The sequence below is a fragment of the Humulus lupulus genome, chromosome X, assembly GCF_963169125.1.
Source record: "Humulus lupulus chromosome X, drHumLupu1.1, whole genome shotgun sequence".
Taxonomy (NCBI): domain Eukaryota; kingdom Viridiplantae; phylum Streptophyta; class Magnoliopsida; order Rosales; family Cannabaceae; genus Humulus; species Humulus lupulus.
This window is the reverse complement of record NC_084802.1, coordinates 77,179,103-77,196,665: the sequence shown is the minus strand read 5'-3', so window position 1 is coordinate 77,196,665 and position 17,563 is coordinate 77,179,103. Positions and strand designations below refer to the sequence as shown.

Below are 17,563 nucleotides of genomic sequence, written 5' to 3'. Positions count from 1 at the left end.
ACATAAATAAAGTTATGAAGCAACAGGAGCAGGTGGAGGATCTTGTTGAGGCTACTGGTCGACTGTGGTATCAGCACCCTCATCAATGCCTTCAACCTATGGCCAAAGAAATCTCAAGGGATCCCTGAGTTGTCTCCTCTTCAAGGCGAGTAACGCATTTCGACAGCTCAACCTACTTCATATGCTCTGGTAAATAATCAAAGTTCACCTCGCGGTTGTTTATCCAGAACATATAAAATAGTTAAATGTTGCTCCCCTAAACCTCTCCAAGTCACTGGCGTTTGTTTCTTCAAGCAATTTAAACTCCGTGACTTTGACTAGGGTTTCTTTCCCGTTGATAACCAATTTGTCTTGGAGTTTGGAGGCCTCTTTGTAGTTCAACATTGAAGACTCCTTGTACCTCTCTTTAGACTCCGTGACATTGACCAGGGCCTCCTTATGTTGCTTTAGCTCCTCACCCAGCTTGGCAATCTTCTCCTCAGCAGCTCTTAGCTGTTCGATATTTTTCTCCTTGGTCGCCTTGAGCTGCTCAGCGTGTTTGACCTCAGCCACTTTGAGTTGTTTGCCATGCCTCTCCTCAATAGCTTTAGTCTCTTTAGCGCATTTGGCATCCATCGCCTCCGACCGACGCCAGCCACTACTCAAGGTTAGAACTCCCTGCAAACATAGAAGAGATAAAGCTGATAGTAGAAATAAAAGGACAAACTAAACAATTAAAGCACAACAAAAAATGGTAACTTGCACTGAGTACTTCGTTCAGTCCGCGGCTGAAAATCTGGTCGACCTTCATCGTGCTAGTGTTGCTAATGGCCTCTCGGTTGCATCGATGCCTTGGTAGCTTCTTCAGCTTGTCGTTGGCTGAATTGAAGGCTATGTTAATGATAGCCTCTCCTTGAGTATTTTCTGACTGATCAAAAGGATTGTGGTCGACGGGAGCTAGTGGAGGAGTCGGATCGACGGGAGCTGGTGGAGGAGTTTGGTTGATGGGAGATAGAGGAGGAGTAGTTTCCTTGGAAAGTGCAGGTGTAGGAGGGTCCTCAGTCCTCGCCCTTTTCTTGGAAGGGTTGCTGCTACCTTCCCTAGGGTGCCGTCTATTTTCCTTCTTCCTGCTTGTAGGAGCAGTGGTTTTGGGTTGGCTGTACAGATCAAATGCGTCGTCGAAAGACATGACTGCATGATATAAACAAACGATCAAAAAATATAAATTAAGATACTTACTAAAGCAAGGAAATAAGAGTAAGAAAAATTCTAAGTAGTATACTTGAGCGGCTATTTCTGGTCGATCCATTATGGTACTACTGCTACACTCACTCTTTGCCTTGGAGAAGTTTGAATTTAAACTAGTCGCATATTTAAAGTTGTCATCCCCTGTAATGACCCAAAATCACCAATATGGCTTAAGGGCCTTGATTAGTGTGCCGGGAAGGCATAATCGGTTTATGTGTGAATATATTGATTTAATACATGATTATATGATAAGAATTCCTGTGAGACTATATGAATGTTGAATTGTGATTAAATGTTATAAATGTGAGAACAACATTATTATGTGGGTAAATCTGCAGCGTTCGACCTGAGGCGATCCTAGGGAGCTAGATAGCGGGAAAAGTCACAACAGGGCTTAACCGTTGACTTTGGACAAGTCAAGGGGTATTTCAAGAATCAGGTGGTTATTTAGATTACCGGGTTATGAAAATAAATATATTGAGATATATTTGAGGTTAGGAAGTCTAGGCGGGAATATTGGGGAATTTTACCGTTTTGCCCTCGGGGACGTTTCCGGCACCCTGAGCCTCGGGATTGACTTAACAGGATAAGGATAGGTTAAAATTAAAGGAAAACAGTAGAGTAAATATTAGACCGACTTATCTTTCTTAGCTCTTCTCTCTCTCTCTCTCTCTCTCTCTCTCTCTCTCTCTCTCTCTCTCTCTCTCTCTCTCTCTCTCTCTCTCTCTTTCAAGGAAAAACACAAGGAGGAAACCACTGAAAATTTAGTGAATCAAGCTGGGAATTTCTGAGAATTGAGGTGGGGATTTAGAGGTTTAACTCAAGGATTTCCCAAAGAACATTTAATCAAGGCTAAGGTAAGAATTAAACTGTGTTTTGAAGTTAGAAACTTTGAGTTTTTGACTGAGTAATGAGATGATTGTGATATTGATGTTAAGGTTGAATTGGAGCTGGGAAACTTGGGAATTAACAGGGATTTTGCTTAGAAAAGGAGTTCAGCTGAACAGGTAAGTTATAATTTATGATTTAGAGGATTAAATTTGAGTTTTGCATGGCTGGGTTTTGAGTTCTTGAGTTAGAAAGTTTCAGTGATTGAAGTGGGTTTTTGATGGGTTTCTAGTCTAGTTTTCTGCTGGGTTGTGTTGCTGGAATCTTGTGGGAAGTTTTTGGATAATTCAGTTATGGAATTGGGGTTGTTTTGGGAGAGTTTACATGAGGTTTGGGAGTCAAAAATGGAGGTTTTTCTGGGCTCGAAGGGGTCGGGCCGCGGCATAGTTCTTGGTGAGTCGCGGCCCTTCGAAGTTGATGGGTGCTGAGGAAGGAGGGCGGGCCATGGCATGGTCTAAGTAGGGCCGCAGCCCTTACCTATTTTTGTGCCTTGGGAGGCCTCTGGGTTAGGCCATGCCATGGCATGGATGGCTAATGTCGCGGCCCTTAAGGGATTTTGGGATTTTGAGATTCTAGGCTTGGGAATTTAACCTAGGGTGCCCGGGATTGAATCTTTTACCATGGTTGGTGAAGTTCAATGTTCCGGAGACTAGAACTTTGTCTAGAAGCTCATTTAAGATTTTTGATGGTATCCTTTATCTTGGTTGTGACTAGGTGCTAAGCTAGGGCTCAGGGATCGGATCGCGCTCAAGGAGCATCGCTCGTAACTAGTTCACATGGAAGCCAAAGGTAAGAAAACTGCACCTGGTTGAATATCTGTAGCGGGACTAAGGGTTCCTTATTGTGTATGCTTGAAAAGATGGTATTATGCCATGCAAGCTAATTAGTGAACCAATGGACTAAGGGTTCCAAGGGTTACACTAGTGCACAGGGCGCGACTTGGCCACTGGTAGCCTAGGACAGCTTAATATGCACTGAGCTTGGTTTAAGCGGGCCGAAGTCAGTGCGATAAACAGAGGGTGCGGCCTAAGTTGTCGGCCTTGATTATTATGTGATATGAATGTTATAAGTGATTGATTGCATCCATGATTCTAAATATATGCTGAATGATTAGTGTGGATTGCTTGGTGAAAGTTCATGCTTAGTGAATTTACTATATGTTATTATTGTTTGTGTTACATATCCTGTTTTCTTGCTGGGCCTTGGCTCACAGGTGCTACGTGGTGCAGGTAAAGGCAAGGGCAAGCTTGACCAGCCTTGATTTGGAAAGCTCGGTGAGCAGAATGTACATGGCCAGTTGCTCAACCGCCACGGTTGAGGTTTAGGCAGGGACGCGAGACCCAGAAATTGTCCATATTGCTTTAGTATGGCTGACAGTTGTTTGTATAATTTTTGAGAGTCTGTAATCCAACTTTTAAAGTCTGTTTCTTTTGGGATCCCATGTATATAACTTCTTATTTATATAAAATGAAACTTTTGAGACCGAAACCTTTTTAACCCTAGCTCGTACATGTTTAGTGACACGTTTTTAAATTAATGACTTGAGTAGCAAGTCTTGCACCTTTATAAGTACACAGTGTAGCGGTCTTGGCTATCCAGGGTGTTACATCCCCATCAAATAAATGATAGGTAATGGGAAAACTGTCTAAGAGTGAGAAGTCAGTACCATTCTCATCAGACGACTCGAGTATGGGCTTAGGCTATTCTAGAAGTTTCTGCTTGCCCTTCCCTTGTTGGGTAGGAACAGCAGCAGCTCATGGAATATCAAAGGGTTCCTTGATAGTCACTCCTATAGCCTGCCTTCTTGGGGGCCGTGACACATCCTGATGCTGCTCGAGGAGGTCTCCTCCAGTTGCACTCCCTGTTGTGGACTCCCTCACGTCCTGGTGAGACGCCAGAAGGCCGACCAGCCTTAAGTTGCTCTCCGTGACCAGCTCTTTGATGCTTTTTTCGATGTCCGTCATGCTGGCCAAGGCAGCTGCCCTTATCTCCGTCTCTGGAGTAGGTACTGGTCGGTACCATGGACCTAAACAAACACCAAAAATTCTAAAGACAGTATAGAGAAACCAGAAGAAAACAAGTGACCAGTGAGCAAAAGATTTACCTCCTCGGGTGAAGGCCAGGATATCGACGACAAGGTCTGTTGTAAGAAAGTATTCCTGGAAATACTTCCCTACATTGGACTTGTGGGTGATGTCACTCAAGAAGGTGCGAGCAGATTCCTGGTGGCAGAAGTGAAAGAACCCCATGTTGTTGTGGTTGGGGTTAGACTTGAGATCGAACAGGTAGTTGATCTCATGTGGCATTGGTACTACCCACTTCTTATGGTTATAGAGGATATAGAGCACAAATAATACTCTATATCCGTTGGGGGTGATTTGGAAGGGAGCGACCTCAAATAATTGGCCACCACTTGAAAGAATTCGTGCAGAGGCATGATTGCCCCTGCCTCGATATGATACCTCGACCAAGCGTTGAAGGCGCCCCTAGGCACGTTTTCCCACTAGTCGGGTGAAGGTTTGATGAGGGTTATCCCAAGAAGACCGTACTTCTTGAGATAGTTGTTTACCATCCTAGCCGAAATAATGCTAGGAGGAGCTACATACTATTCGACCTCTGGCCTAAGGCCGTCGCGAGGTCGGGCTTTAGTTTGGATTTCAGGTGGAATAGTATTTACAGGCTGTGGATTTGTAGAAGGGTCCTCAGTGCGAGGGGAAGGTTGGTTAGAAGAAGCGTTGGTTGTTTTCTTCTTTCTTTGAGAAATAGATTTTACGCGACCCATATTCGTTAAACTGGTCGGAGGTCTCTTTGTTGAGTTGTGTTGAGAAAAAGGAATTTCTGAAAATGGCAGTGATGGATATTCTTGATCCTCAAATAATAGCGTGAGCAAGTCATCGTCAATCGGCCTCTCACCTCCCCAAGGATCATGCATGAAAACCTGGGAACAGAAAAGGGGAGATGAGAATCTACAGCCAACAGACAAAAGAAGTGGAAATGTTGGGATAACGTTGCTCATGTATAAAAGATAAGTATTTATACGACCACCAGCATTCTAACGTAAACACTAAAAACATGCGACCAACTTGTAAAAATGGATTAAAAAACAAAAGTGAAAAGTTTTTTCAGGGAAACTTTTTGACTCCGAAAATAAGCGAGAAATACCCAGATTTTTTCGAGTGCATAAAAATCGAATTTTTACTTCAATTTTGCGCCCTAAATCAGTTATCCTACTTCCCAAGCCTCATTTAGTGTTTTTCAAATAAAAACTTCTGTCCTATCATGCTACTACCTACGAGCCCGATTACCCCAAAATATTTTTTTCTCAAGAACATTCAAAAACTCAAAGCACCGAATATCACAAAACTAGAGAAATGAACGTTGCATGGCATATCAGAAACAAAGAAGATCAGGAAACTTACTTGAATAAAAGATTGAAGTGGGGTCGCGAGCACTGATACAAGTGGCTAGGCAGACACACCTCGGATCTCCAAGTTTTTTCTGAGTTGTTCTTCATTTGTTCTTTAGATTCTTGAGGAAAAGAAGAATGGTAAAAAGTGAAAAGTGAAAAGAATGGGTTATTTATAATTGATCGAGGCACGGATAAAAAGGTAATGATGGGGGGTGAGTTTTCAAAACATGGGGAAACATGTTAGCCGTCAAAACATTTTTGGGAAACTGCAACAACCATAATTAGCTACTTTTTAGAAAACGCACCGACAGATGTGATAGGTCATACGAAGGGTCGATTAGTTAAGTTTACTTTATGTTGGTCGCAGTAAAATAAACTTGGGGGGCAATTTTTTACCCAAAAATGGATTACCTAATGATGTGGCAGGATGGGCCTACACATGGGATACACATGACAGTTTAAGTAAGTATGGTATGTTCAACCATCGACCAGAAGAGAATTGGCTCATCAGACATCATAATTGTGGGCGACCATCCTGGTCACGTATATTCATTTATTTCTTTCAGATATGTAATCTTACAATTACGCATTAGTTGTAATTTTCATTATTATATAGATACTCTTGTATTAAATATAATTAAGGCCCCTTTGCCTGTGTAGAACTCCTTGAGCCTATAAATAAGAACCAAAGGGCTCAAGAGAGGGGACTTTTGGATTTTTACATTTTGGAACTTCAGAATTCTTAGAGAGAAATAGAGTGTTTTTATCCACCATAATTGTATTAATCTAAAAGCTTGTGAAACTCGTGAACCCTAGTTCACTGATCAAAGTTCTTGGAATTCTACATCAATAAGAACACTAAGTGGACGTAGGTCATTACCATCTTATTGGGGCCGAACCACTATAAATCTTTCGTGTCGTTTATCTTGTTGTCTTGATTTCATCTCATTTTCTATCGTTTTACTTGACTCTGTGTCGTTGACCAATTTGAGGGTCAACAAGGTTTGTGTTAGCGTTACCCTCCACCCTTTTCTAAGTGCCTCGAGGAGTTCTAGAAAAGCTCTTGGGCCTAAAGTGGTACCTTTGCAGCCTTCCCAATTGGCCTGGGAAAATTTTTGGTGTATACTTATTACGCTATTACACACTAGCGCTTATAATACTTGCAAACAAATATAAAAAAAAATTATGCCACGAAATAGAGACGCACTAGGGAGATTCGTGAGATAAAAAGTAGATGCTTTGGAGAACTCTCCTTTCTCATCATCTTCTTCCATTCGTTCAAATTCACCCAATTCACCGAGACTTCCTCAACCACCCACGATGGCTAATCAACAAGAAGTCCAACCAAGAACGCTACATGATTATTTACATTCTACGCGTACAGCCACACCTTCATGCATAATTTATCCCAACAATATGCTGAATTTCGATTTCAAACGCGGCATGATTAAACTCTTACCAACCTTCCATGGGTTGGGAAATGAGAGTCCATACGTGCATATACAAGAATTCGAAGAGGTGGTGGCTACATTCAACAACCGAGCTGATGTCATCAACATTGTGAGATTGAATTTTTTTCCTTTCTCTCTCAAAGACAAAGCAAAAAGCTGGTTGTATTCCTTAAGGCCTAGATCTATCGGAACATCAGACAAAATGACAAAAGCATTCTTTGCCAAATATTTTCCACCCCATAAGACTAGCAGCCTTAAGAGGAAAATCTCTACCTTCATCCAGAAAGACCATGAAACTTTCCATCAGATCTGGGAGAGGTTTAGAGATTTCATAAATCAATGCCCACATCATGGATACGAAAGTTGGCGTCTGATCAACTATGTCTATGACGGTCTCACAACCGGACAAAGACAATTCATACAAATGATGTGCAATGGAGAATTCCTTCAAAAAGATCCCGATGAAGCTTTCGAGTACCTCGACGATCTCACTGAAAATTCCTACACATGGAATGGACCAAGTCCTATGGACAAGCCATGATCAATCAAAATCTACCAATTAAGGGAAGATGACAATGCCAAAAGCCAAATTGAATAATTGAGAAAAAAATTCGAGGCTTTCCAAACTCAAGATGGTAGAGGAATCCACATGGCCCCAAAAGTAGAGACATGAGATCCATGCTTCATATGTGGAGGGACAATGCAATGCTTTAGGGGATTGCAAGAAGCCTTATAACCCTTTCTCAAACACTTATAATCCCGGTTGGCGCAACCATCCAAATTTCAACTAGAAGGATTCAAACCAAACATCTGGGAGCCAATGGAGGATTGATCAGCAACAATCGCCAAAAGCGTACATTGTCCCCCAAAATAACTTGCAAATGCTTGCGCAAACACAAATAGCCTCAACTAAAGAGCTCAAATCATGCCTCACACAAATGGTGGAAGAAATGAAAGACATAAAAACCAAATGACAGAGTTAAACACTACTTTGACAATTGATGAGCGTGGTAGACTTCCCGCTCAACCTCTAATCCATCAAAAAGAGCAACACATGGCACAAACCTCCACCTCTACAGATACAAATCTCAAAGAGGTTAATTCCATCACTACTCAAAGTGGTCAAAGTACGGTTTCACCGTTAACTAAGACAACAAGTACACCAATGCCCGCTCCAGATGATGATGTGCCAATAAGCATTCTAGTAAAGGCGCCCTTTCCTCAAGCTTTGAAATTCACTGTAAAGCACTGGAAAATCATGGTGAAATCCTAGACCTTTTAACACAAGTGAAGATCAACTTGCCATTGTTGCATTTAATAAAACATGTGTCGGCATATGCCAAGGTTATCGAGGATTTGTGCACCGTTAAAATAATGCACCATGTCAAGAAAACTGCATTCTTGTTAGAACAAGCTAGCATGACAATTGACTGCAAGACACCCCCTAAGTACAAATATCTTAGTTGTCCCACCATCTCATGTCAAATTGGGGAACAAAAATTTGGTCAAGACCATCTAGACTTAGGAGCAAGTGTAAATCTCATGACATATTCAATATACTTGAAATTAGGTTTAGGAGAACTCAAGCCCACATCTGTGGTGCTACAACTGGCCGATCGATCAGTCAAGAAATCCCAGGGAATAGTTGAAGATATTCTAATTCAAATTGAAAAATTCTATTACCCCGTTGATTTTTTCATCCTGGACACTCAATCTAAAGTGAGTATAGAGTCCAAAACTCCCATCTTTCTTGGTAGACCTTTCCTCGCAACAGCAAATGCACTCATTAACATGACCCTAGAAGTGAATATTTTCCACAATGGCAAACAACCACCTGATAATGACGAATGTTTCCAATCCTATCTGATCGATAGACTTATTTCAGAAGAGGTCGAATTGAAATACACTTCTAATCATTTTAATCACCTTTTTCAAATTTTTGAAAGTTTTGAGCCCAATGAGGATGAAATAAATCTTGAAATCATCAAACACTCATAGGCTAGAAGAACCATGTTTTGGAATCCAATCTTTGAGGAACTCCCTCAAGATCGAGAAACAATAAAAACCTCCATTGAAAAAGCTCCACAACAAAAGTTGGCCCAACTTCCTGAGGGCCTTAAGCATGTTTTCCTGGGAGCTGACAACACTTTTCCTGTCATAATATCTTCAAAGATCAACGCCACACAAGAACACCAACTCATTAACGTGTTGGAATAACAAAGAGATGCATTAGGATGGACGATAGTTGACATCAAAGGTATTAGTCCTTTGATTTCTCCCATCACATTCAATTGGAAGACGGGGTTATACCACGTCGTGACCCTCAAAGAAGATTAAACCCAACGATGAAGGAAGTAGTTAAGACTTAAGTCTTGAAACTTCTTGATTTTGGAATGAGCTATCATGTTGCTGACAGTAAATGGGTTAGCCTAACTTAGGTTGTTCCTAAGAAATCGAGAGTAGCAGTGGTACAAAATGAAAAAGGGGAACTTGTGCCTACCAAGGTCACAACTGGGTGGCACATGTGCATTGATTATAGAAAAATGAAATAAAGCCACCCGAAAAGACCATTTTCCACTTCCATTCTTCGATCAAATATTGGAACGTGTGGCATGTCATCCTTTCTATGGTTTCCTCGATGGTTATTTAGGGTATTACCAAATCGAGATTTCCTTAGAAGACCACATTCACTTGTCCTTTTGGTACTTTTCCTTCCGTTGTATGCCATTTGTCTTGTGCAATGATGCAGCCACTTTCCAATGCTGCATGATGAGCATATTTTGTGATATGATCGAGAAATGTATGGAATTATTTATGGATGATTTGATACTCTTTGGAGATTCCTTTGAATCAAGCCTTCTCAATTTAGAGTCTGTGCTTAAACGATGCAAAAAGAAAGGCTCGGTACTCAACTGGGAAAAGTGTCATTTCATGGTGCCATCTGGCATAGTCTTGGGGCATGTCGTGTCAGAACGAGGAATTGAGGTTGATCAATCAAAGATTGAACTCATATCAAAGCTGCCCACCCCCAAGATTGTTAAATACATTCGATCTTTTCTTGGGCATGCAAGATTCTATAGGAGGTTCATACAAAATTTCTCAACAATTGCTCTCCCTTTGTCAAACCTCCTAACAAAAGATGTCGTGTCCAATTGGACACCTGAGTGTGAGGAATCTTTTCGAATGCTCATTGCAAAACTCACTTCTGCCCCTATCATTCAACCACCAGATTGGAACTTACCGTTCGAAGTCATGTGTGATGCTAGCAATTATGCTATAGGGGTCATCTTAGGTCAAAGAAGGGAAGGGAAGCCCTTCGTTGTCTATTACGCAGGTAGAACTCTTAACAGTGCTTAGATGACTATTCTACAACTGAAAAAGAGTTACTTGTTGTAGTATTCGCACTTGACAAGTTTCGTTCCTACCTGATTGGTTCACCTATCATTGTCTCTACCGACCATTCCACCTTAAAATACCTCCTTTCCATAAAGGATGCTAAGGCGCGTTTAATTAGGTGGATCCTTCTGTTACAGGAATTTGATCTGACCATAAAGGACTAGAAAGGAGTTGAAAATGTGGTAGTGGACCACTTATCTGGTCTTGAATTTTCTGATTCCGCTGATGGCCCACCCATTCAAGATGACTTCCCTGATGAACATCTCTTCACAGTCACTAAGTTGTCATGGTACACTCATATCGTTAATTACTTAGTGACTGGCGAGCTTCCAAATGCATGGAGTGCACATGATAAACGTAAATTTTTGGTCGAGGTTCGTAACTTTTATTGGAACAATCCATATCATTTTAAGTATTGCCCCAACCAAATTATGAGATGTTGCATTCTAGATTATGAAATTTTAGTGTACTAAACTTTTGCCATAATGAAGCTTGTGGTGGTCATTTTCCTATGAGAAAGACTGTTGCAAAAATCTTACTGTGTGGTCTTTATTGGCCCACTTTGTTCAAAGACACTAACAATTTCTGTCGATCATGTGAAAGGTGTCAGAAATTAGGTGCTCTGTCTTAGTGACACATGGTGCCATTAAACCCAATTCTTGTAATAGAAATATTCGATTGTTGGGGGATATACTTTATGTAACGCCCCAACTCCTGGGACCGTTACGGTGTGCCTTGTAAACAGTGCTAAGCTTGCTAATCGAGTCATTTGGCCAAAATCGTGCAACTAAGTATGATTAGCGGTTTAGGGAATAAACATTTTGGTTAGGATGTAACGTTTCACTAGAACGTTTAATATATACATTGGGATCCCGAAAATAGAATTTCAGAGTTTATTACAGAAAATGTTTACAACAGGCCGTTCTAAGCGGCAAAACAGGGTTCAACCCTAGTTCCACTTTAAACCTCAGCCGTGACGGACGAGCAGCTGCATATGTACACGTCATCACCTAAGCTCTCCAACTCAAGAATGGTCTAGCTTCCTCTTGCCTTTACCTGCACCACATAGCACCCGTGAGCCGAAGCCCAGCAAAAAAACATAATACTTTTCATAAACATTATCATATGATTATCATTATAACCATACTGAGCGTAAAACTTTCAAACCAATAGGTGAACATCACATCATTCAGGAGGGAGAGTGGCTGCTAGGTAAGCCACTAGCCTCCATGTGCTTATTTCATTCATCAACCCTTGAGGTCGGTCTTGCATTAATGCTCTTTGAGCCATTCAATGCTGATGGTCGATTAGATCTAATCTCCGTTGGCTTGCGTGTTCCACGCTATGGCCATTCTGACTAATGAGTCAGCGCTATGTGACCAGTGTCCAGTATCACTGCCGAACCTGACTCATAAGTCACAGCTTCACAGCTGATACCAACACCTTTGCCAATTCTGACTGATGAGTCAGTGCAATGTGACCAGTGCCCAGTACCACTGCCGAACCTGACTCATAAGTCACAGCTGATACCAACACCTTTGCCAATTCTGACTGATGAGTCAGTGCAATGTGAACAGTGCCCAGTACCACTGCCGAACCTGACTCATAAGTCACAGCTTCACAGCTGATACCAACACCTTTGCCAATTCTGACTGATGAGTCAGTGCAACGTGACCAGTGCCCAGTACCACTGCCGAACCTGACTCATAAGTCACAGCTTCACAGCTGATACCAACACCTTTGCCAATTCTGACTGATGAGTCAGTGCAACGTGACCAGTGCCTAGTACCACTGCCGAACTTGACTCATAAGTCACAGCTTCACAGTTGATACTAGCACCTTTGCCAAATCTGACTAATTAGTTAGTACCATGCACAAGTAAGCAATGCTATCAATATGTATCATATGCCAGTTATCCAAGAGTAGGGCATTCAGCATGCTTACTAAACAGTTACTAGCATAATCATGATCATGCACAAACTCAGAGACTCAAGCTTTGGCCAATCTCATATTCATCATTCATGGCATGCCCTAATCACATGTTTCTCGTGCATCACATGCATCACACTTAATCATCCAGCATGCCTCATTAATAATCATATGCAAATGGGCAAGATTGCCAGTCATTCATTATGCTATCAATGTTTACATTTAAACATCCAACAAGCATCAAGAATAGCCATGCACGTCATACTCAATAACCAACCAACATGCATCATAATAGCCATGCATGTCATGCTCAATAATCAACCAACATGCATCCATAATAGCCATGCATGTCACATATACACAGGGTGCAGTTTTCTTACCTTGGGTTCGAGCGAGAATTAATAAAAGAAACGACCTTTGAGAACGATCAGCTTTTAGTCCTTTAGCGGTCACCTAGTCATAACCAAACACAAGGTAACATCAATAAAAATGATCAACTTAAGTTCCCAAATCAATATCTAGCCTCCGGGACATCAATCCCCACTTAACCGGGTACTAGGTACAACCCCGAGGCTTAAGGCTTGAATTCCCAAGCTTAAAACCCCTTCCTTGGCAAAAATGACCTTCAGGGCCACGACCCTCCTTGGCCATGCCACGGCTCGCCCCTCAAACAGAGGCGCCCAAACCCAGTTTACTCCAAGGGCCGCGGCCCACCCTGGCCATGCCGTGGCACAACCCCCTGTTCAGCCAAAACCCCTGTTTTTCTTCCCTCGCATTTTCTCTTGGAACCAACCCTTCAAACCAAGTTTAAACACCACTCAAACCTCCAATACAACCCCTAAACTTGATCTATAACACTCCCTTAGCAAGACCCAAGATAAACCCTAATCAAAACCTCCATTAATTCCAACTAACCACCAAGAAATCACAAGCTGAAATTTAACACCAAAACAAAATATAACCATACTTTCATGGCTGAGTTTCCTTACTTCAAGCTTGGTTTTCAACCCCCTTCAATGGCTGAATCAAGTCCCTAAGCTCAAACCTTGATTTCCTAGCTTGTTCCCTCAAGTTGGCTCTCAAAATTCCAAAGGGAGAAGGAAGAGAAATGGTGCACGGTGAGGGAGAGAGATGAGGATAAAGATGCTCTGTTTTTTAAACGATTCTACAGCTTTCTAAAACTCAAAAGCTGAAACCAATCCTTAAGGTCAAAAACCATAATGCCCCTAGGCCGATTTAAAAGCTTCTAAGCACTCCCAAGGGTAAATTCGTCATTTCCAACCTATACCGTTAATTATAATTAACGCTCTCCAATTCCCGCTAACCTCAACATTCTCAAGTGCCAATAAATCATACCTCATTACCCTTTAATTCCCGGTAATGTTCTAATCATCAAATGACCCCGAGACTCACCCCGAGCCTCGAACTTAAACTCGTTATGACTAGACCGAACACTTACATCTCATGATCGTCTCATGTCGAAAAGCTCGAACCAATCCACCTTATAATGTGGCTATAATTATAATTCACCCATATGCATAAAATTACACAATCACGCCCCCAATGGCCAAATTACCAAAATGCCCTTGCATTTAACATATAAGCCCATTTGCATGCATTCACCATCATATAATAATATAATTCACATAACATGCATATACTCATTAAATATCATAATAAATCAATTATGGCCCTCCCGGCCTCCTAATCAAGGTCCTAAACCTTATTAGGAAATTTGGGGCATTACACTTTATGAGACCATTTCAACCTTCTCTAACTACCTTTACATTCTCCTCGGCATAGACTATATCTCAAAATTGGTGGAAGCTGTGCCTTGTCAAAATAATGATAACACAACTGTTGTGAAATTCTTAAAGGAAAATGTGTTTTCTAGGTTTGGCACACCACGAGCTATCATAAATGGTCGGCACCAATTTTTGCAACTATTCTTTTGATGCTTAATGCAAAAGTATAGTGTAATTCATAAGGTTGTATTTCCTTATCACCCACAGACAAATGGCCAAGCTGAGTTAGCCAACCGAGAAATTAAGCAAATCATAGAAAAGACGGTTAATCCTGATCGCAAAGATTGGTCCTCATGACTTCTCGAAGCTATTTGGGCATATCACACTGCCTACAAAACTCAACTTGGTATGTCTCCTTATAGGCTAGTCTATGGCAAATCCTACAACCTTCTTGTTGAGCTGGAACACAAAGCTTATTGGGCAGTTAAAAGCCTGAATTTTGATCTCGAGGTGGCAGGACTCAATCGTAAGCTTCAATTGACAGAAATTGAGGAGTTAAGGAACGATGCTTATGACAACTCTAGGATCTATAAGGCTAAAATGAAAGCGGCCCATGACAAGCAGATCATAAGAAAAGAATTTGAGCCTAACCAATGAGTGCATCTTTATGACTCTTATTTGCATCACCACCTTGGAAAGTTGACATCAAGGTGGATTGGCCCATATGTTGTGAAAATCGTCTTTCCCAACGATGTTGTTGAGATCACAGACCCTATCGATGGGAGAGTATTCAAAGTAAATGGCCAGAGACTGAAACACTACATCGAGAGGGTGATCTAGCCTGAAGAAGTCACTCTCATGGAACCAGTTTACCATGTCTGAGTAGTGTTCCAAAGTGTTTGTACATAGGTTTTGTTTTCTGTTTATTTCCCTTTTTTCATTTTATTTTATTTGTTATCATTTTGTGTTTTCAATTTTTCATGTTTTAGAGAATCAATATTCCCACTATCACTCGACGCTCGCTATTCAGGTGTACTATTTCCCTGCTCTTTTACATTTGTTATCTTTTTAGACATTGAGGACACTGTCTGATTTTGGTTGGGGGTGGTGAGAATATTTATGCATGTTCATGTTGATTTTTTTCATATTAATATTTTCATGGTCAATTTTTTTTAAAATTACTTATTGATTCTTGCAAAATGTTACTATTGAGTCAATTCTTGTTATCTTTATTACTAAGTGTTTCTCTAGAGTTACCTAATGCACATGCCAAGCGTTGGGTAAGATGGTTGTTAGCACATATTTGCTTAGAAATTTTCCATGTTAAAGTAATTCATTCTTTTCAGTGAGGGGTGAGATTTGAGAAAACAACTTTTGAATTTTCATTGATTCTTAGAAATGGTTATAATTATTTGGACAAGGTATTGTGGTTTGAATGGATGATGTTTTAGGGATAATATTTTCTATAGACAAATCTTATTAGAGAACTTTTTTATTATGTTCTTCATGAAAATTTTTTTAAAAAATGTAGAAAAATAAAAGTAAGACACAAGAGCAATAGTTCTATCATTTTCAATTATGTTGTCTCTTGTCTCCAAGAAAATAAAATCTGTTTATTTCATGTTTTATTTTATGGCTCTTAGAATTCCTGAAAAACTGGTTTTCTGGTACTCTTTGTGGTGGTTGTCCAAATAGTTTCTTTCCTATCATTATTTCAATGATTGTTTAAAAGTTTGTCCTAAATATATATCAATTTGATGAGTGCTTACTTCTTTATTTCCAACTCCATGAGTGAAACCCTTAACTTTAAATATTTTCAATTATATGGGAGGTTAATGGAGTTGAGACTTTTACTTGGCCTAATTTCAAAGGCTTTATGTGCTATGGTTTGTGGTGAGAAAATACCAGTTTGGTGCACACACTCACACCTCTAGATTTGTTCAAAGTAATTTCGATAACTCTTGTGGACTTGTTATTAACATTTTGTGTTAATAATTAAGTACTTTTACAATTTTTTACCTAAAATATATTATGTTGACATTTATCATTTCGCTTGAATTGCTAAAGACTAGCAATAAGCTGGTTGGGGGTTGTGATTAGTGCTCAAAAATATCATTTTATTAGTTTTAAAGTTTAAAATTAATCAACTTTTAATTAATATTTTCATGGATTTATTGTAATATATTTTATATTTGAAAATATTAATTTTATTTTAATTTGTGTTTGATTTTCAATAAATAAATTAATGCATTTTTTACAAAATTAGGCCCAAAAACTGAGCCCAGCCCAAGCCTTCAACAATGCCCACACTGCCACATGGAAACTTGCCATTCGCCCAGCCAAGAAAAATCGACCTACCTGAGCTGAGCTGAATTCCTGCCTGCTTGACACGCGTCCCACCAGCACTTGACGGAGCCGAGCCGAGCCACCAGCACCTAATGCACCTATCACCGCCTACCACCAATTGCTACACCTCTGCCGAGCCAACCAAGGTGCGCCACCTGTCCCATTCGCCTGGCATCTGTTCCTCACTGCCCAACACCACCTCTGTTGAGCCAATCAGCGCGTGACATGTGGCCAACATGTCTCCTTTACTGCTACAACTTGTCTCTCACTTGTCCCACTTTTCTCCAATTTTGCAGCTATTTTGCCCACCATTTTGTACACGATTTTACACATTTTGGGTCCTATTTCCATTATAAATGGAGAGCCAAATGTATGGAAAAAGACATCAGATTGTGGAATTGGGAGTGGAGAGTATAGTTAGAGAGAAATACATTTATTTTTTTATTTTTCTTTCATTTCTTTTTTTATTTTGCTTTCATTTCTTTTATACTTTTTAAGTGAAAACAAGGCATACTTTAGGCTAAATTATCTTGTGGAAAGGCTAGAGTGAAGTTCACGTTTCACATTATAATTTTTAATATATTGATTCTTTTTGTTTTTAATTTCTATATATTTGTTACAATTAAATTTATTTTCTTCTAATTTTTATTCTAAGTTTATTGGTGTCTTTTACATAAGTCTAGTCATGCTCTTCTTATGTAATTTAGGCTCTTGATTTAATTTAGGATATTTGTTATATTATATGCTTTTTATTGCATTCTGCCATTCGTATTTTTTCGCTCTAAGGTATATAATATGATAGGTTTTTAAAATTAGAATTTAGTATAATTTAATTAAGAACATATTTTAAGGTGAGGTTTAATATATATATATATGTTTTCCAACTATAATTAATGGTGTAAAATTATAGTTGAGTAGAATGAATCAATTTTATTAATATATATATATATGTTTGCATGAATAAAACTTGTGCCTTCCATATTTTCTTTCTGATTCTAATTCTTCAATTTTTTTATTTAGTGTTTAAAAATTATTCTTTTTCAAAGTTACATTATTTCTAAGTTGCTTATTTCTAATTTACTATTCTTTCTTTTTATTTGTATTTTACCTCTCTGTGGATACGACATAGCCTGATTACTACTGCGACCACTTAGGAGTTTATTGGGCGATAT

General features: G+C 39.9%; 1 non-coding gene across 1 annotated transcript; it reads right to left on the bottom strand.

The window, feature by feature from the left end:
• Positions 1–7,225: 7,225 nt before the first annotated feature.
• LOC133807633 (small nucleolar RNA R71) lies at positions 7,226–7,332 on the bottom strand. The gene has a single exon (XR_009879534.1). It is a non-coding gene; the product is annotated as a small nucleolar RNA R71 (small nucleolar RNA).
• Between the last annotated feature and the right edge of the window lie 10,231 nt (positions 7,333–17,563).